Source organism: Priapulus caudatus, unplaced genomic scaffold (assembly GCF_000485595.1).
Source record: "Priapulus caudatus unplaced genomic scaffold, Priapulus_caudatus-5.0.1 Scaffold81, whole genome shotgun sequence".
Taxonomy (NCBI): Eukaryota; Metazoa; Priapulida; class Priapulimorpha; order Priapulimorphida; family Priapulidae; genus Priapulus; species Priapulus caudatus.
Window position 1 is genome coordinate 17,768 of NW_014577142.1, and position 4,773 is coordinate 22,540.

A 4,773-nucleotide genomic window follows, 5' to 3' on the forward strand; every position below is an offset into this window, starting at 1 on the left:
CACCCGACTGAGAGGTGAATCGTACGTCAATTATAGGTAGAAAACCAAAAGTGCTAAGAATCAGACATAATACCACTTTTTAGGGATTTGTGGGCTCTGAGAATCCGATTCTGATCTTATTTTGGCGATTTGAGGACATAGTGACCACATTTTGGGGTCAAAGGTCAAAGCTCAGCAGTGTACTACTAAAAAATAAACAAAGATTATTCAGGAATAAATTTTTATTAAAGTAATTCAGAGATTACATATTATGCTGTAGGGAAAAACATGACAATGTGCTTTATGTGCCGCTGCATGCCTTTAAATATCTCACTGGATGAGTTCCACGGATACGCCATGAGCGTGACCAACCATCTCTCGCACAAGAATCCTGGAGTGAAGCGGGCTCCCATCAAGCTTGACCCCTCCGACACGTCAACTCCAAAGCTACCAGACTCATACACGATCCAACCCCCAGTCGAACTCACTCAAACATGTCTTTGCACCCAGACTCTGCGACAGCAAAGTCAGAACACCCCTTTATGTGCGAGGCGCCAAGGTCAAGGATGAGGCGTGGATGGCGCATGTCACTAGGGTGCTGAAGCAAGGCACGATTGCAGAGGGCGACATCATCACATGGTCGGGATACAACTCGTTACTAGCAAGCGATGAGTCGGTGAAGCCCCCTGCCGAGATCGGCATCTATCCCCTTTTCCCAGACAAGGCTGCATCCACATCGTCAATGAAGCACGCGATGGAGCTGACGATACAAGGCACTAAGTTCCTCAACCCGGGCCAGACCAGTGTTCTTGGTACAGATCAGCCACTATATGCTCTCATCAAACTCGTGCAATAGCAATTTCCCGACACTGTGGAAGAAGATAAGTTGGTTGTTGTGATGGGCGCTCTGCACATCGAAGACAAGATGCATCTCATGATAGGCAAGTTGCTGCGCGATTCGGGGTGGGCCACCATCCTTTCTCAGGCCGAGGTCCTGACATCTTTGGTCGCGCACAGTCTTTACTCAATGAGCATCACATCAAGCGCACAGGGTATGCCCATCAAGTCTCCCTCATGTCGCTTTACCTATTCAAGCAGACCGCTACTCGGAGTATTGCGAGAACGTAATGGGCCCACCTGAGTCATTTGATATGTGGAATCAACTTGTGTTTCCAAGCTCTACCCCTGTTCAAGTTCTGGTCAACCGTAATTAACCTGGAGCTGCTGATGACTCGCTTTTTTCGGTCCCTGTGGGAGGGGGACTTTGCACTATATGTGCAAGCATGTGACGAACTCTGCGGCTGGTTTCACGCCCTGGACCACACAAACTACGCGCGTTGGCTGCCTGTACATGTATGTGACATGGTCCAGCTAGCCGAGAAACACCCTCAAGTACATGCTAAATTCATGAAGGGTAACTTTGTTGTGCAGAAATCAGCTAGAGGAAGGACACAGCTTGCAAGTCAAGTTTCGAAAGGATGTACTATCGTTCATCGAGGTGGTCGAGCAGCTAGACAACCCTTTCCTCACTACAAGTCAGGAGCTTGTAGCACTCGATACACAGAATGTCATGGAACAGGCCGTCGCTAATTATCGATCTCAAATCCATAAAGCTGGCCAAGCCCTTCATGCAGCATACGTCTTTGAAAGGCTAGAAAAAGCTTCAGTACCGGTATCTGATACCATCAAGCGGAACAACATGCTAACATTCGCCAACCGACCTGACCCCAAGAAAAAAGACAAGAAGGACAGTGGCATACAGAGGCAGAATATGACCTTAATCACGCAACTTTTTCGCTCACAATGTGCCGCTTCACATTGTACCATTTCTGGAGGCCCAAATGAAGAGTGGTACCCAACGCATCGACGCTGTATGGGATAATTACCCCGAGGAAAATTACGTCAAAGCTCTCACGCAGCTACGACGTGGAAAGGGCCCACGGACAAGAGTCGGCGATGGCAGCACTCAAATCCCGAAGCATGAATGGAACAGTGGTTTCCTGAAAAATAAGGAGAACAAGAAGTAGCTCTTCTCATTCATCAGCACACAGATCTCTAAGAACGACATGGGTGGAAAGCTCCCCTTGAGTACCCGTTTTGAGACCGTGCTATCCAACAAGCATTGTAACCTCACAACACTTCAGCCGTGCAACCATTCCGATGCGGACACAAGAATCTTACTGCATCTGGCACATGCCGCAGAGCAGAGTCATACAACAGCCTATGTTCGCACGGTTGACAGCGATGTCGTGGTTTTGGCAATCCGGGTTTTCAAGACCCTTGGCCTATCAGAGCTCTGGGTGGGGTTCGGTACTGGTAAAAAGCACCGTACCATTCCAGTCCATACCATCGGCTCCAATCTCGGTTCTTCAAAGTCCTTGGCACTACCCCTCTTCCTGAGCCTAACAGGATGTGACACGACTTCACAGTTTCTTGGATGTGGCAAGAAGACCGCCTGGGCAGCCTGGACAAGCATGTCGGACCTCACGAACACACTAGTGGCTCTCACGCGCGACCCTGACCTCTTCAGTCCGGAGTCTGTGCATATGCAGCAGGTCGAACGCTTCGTGGTACTCATTTACAGCAAGGGGTGTGGTGCAGCCGGTGGCCACTTCGGTCCAGCAGGAAATTCCTGACTTCAGTGAGTGGGGATGGCACAAAGATACACCAGTACATAGCAACCACTATGGACCACTCTCAGCGACGCTTCAGTGGCATGTGCCATTCTCTTGCACTGCGGCTGCCTCAAGGCATGCACAGGAAGGTGCAAATGCAACCGCGCCGGTGTCCCATGTACGGCCCTTTGCAAATGCAAAGGTGTGTGCGTTAATAGTAGGGAAGATGACCAGTAGTACGTATTGCTGGCATCATATTGCGCATATTAAGCCAGAACGTAGGGACATTGTTATATCACTTAATGTCAGCAGATGTCATATCCCGCAAGCCAGAACGTATTGGTATATTGTTGCAAAAGTTGTCCTTGTATTGTAATTTGAATTGATCTTATTTATAAGATTCGAAGTCAAGGTCGCCTCTCAAGATCACCCTAAAGGTTATTTTGGGGTCAAACCCAGTAACAGTACTGTTATTGTGGGGTACTCACCAACGGCCATCTCAAGGTCTTCACAACCCATGATGTGAATAATATAGATAGCAAGGCTCAGGGTAACGAATCGGATACTCAGAGGCCACAAATCCCTAAAAAGTGGTATGTCTGATTCTAGCACTTTTGGTTTTTTACCTATAATTGACGTACGATTCACCTTTCGGTCGGGTGACCTCTATTGTGACCCTGACATGCGATATTGCCTCAAATCGTTTAAATAAGGTCAGACTCGGGTTACTCAACCCCGGAAACCGATAAAATGAGGTGCTGTTTGTATATATTGACAAAAAAACACTAAAAAATGACATATTTGACCCCAAAATGATTTTTAGGGTGACCTTGAGGGGTGACCTTAACCTCAAATTACTGAAGTAAGATCAGAATCAGATTCCCAGACCTTGAAAACCCCTAAAAAGTGGTATTATTTATGATTATAGCTCTTTTGGATGTTTAACTAGATGCCGATCTCGGCAGGGGGCTTCACCAACTCATCGCTTGCTAGTAACGAGTTGTATCCCGACCATGTGATGATTTCGCCCTCTGCAATCGTGCCTTGCTTCAGCACCCTAGTGACATGCGCCATCCACGCCTCATCCTTGACCTTGGCGCCTCACACATAAAGGGGTGTTCTGACTTTGCTGTCGCAGAGTCTGGGTGCAAAGACATGTTTGAGTGAGTTCGACTGGGGGTTGGATCGTGTATGAGTCTAGTGGTGTGGCAGCCATATTTGAATTTGCCAATATGGCGGCCCCGGGGGGCGCCCATTCCGACGCCCGCCAGAAATTGAAAAAGTATGGTATGGGCAACATCTGGGCCAAATTTGGTGCTTTTGGAAGAATGTGAACCAAACGGCCCCATTTTAGCCCTAAAGCTAAAGTCACACCAAGCTCCCGGACCGGGCCGGACGTTGCCGGACTGATCCGGGGAGAGATCCTTGTTAGGTCCTGGACGGTCCGGCCCGGTCCGGGGTGGTCCTTGATGGTCCGGTGCATTCCGGGATATCGCCCCGGATGTTTTAAACTGTTTAAAATTGCCGGGGTGATCCGGAACGGTCCGGGAAGTTTTCACCATCCGTGGTGGTCCTGGACGGTCCGTGGCGCGTTGGTAGGACAGTCCGTGTAGGTCGGGACAGTCCGTAGTGGCACGTGTTGAGGACCGGCGCCCATCCGTGCCATCCGTGTCGTTTTTGTCCGGCCACGGACACTACGGATGCAAGCGGACTCCAACACGCGAAATGGGACACGGATGGGCCAGGACGGGCTGACCAGGCCGGATCAGGTCGCTGGTCGGGCGGCGGTGGCGGTACCGAGGCGAGTCCCGGGGCGGTGCCGCGGGCGGTCGTAGCTGACTCCGTGCTGGGGCCCCGGCTTCATCCGGCTCAAATCCTAGGAGGTCCGTGGCCTGCGTGCTGGTCGGCCCGATCCGGCCGCGATGATGCTTTTTTTTGCGACAGCCGATCGCCACGGATTATAAATTTTTACGGTCGGGGAGATCCTCGCGCATCACGCGGTAATCCGTGACATCCAGGCCGCCGTGGTGACTTTAGGCTTAAACACGCCCTGACTACGTGAATGAGATGTAAATGACATGGTCGTGATTTTAGGCATTGTCACTAAATATGTAAGGCATACTTTGCATACATTACAATTATTTTAAGAATCTTTACTAGCCGGCTTAATGATGACCAA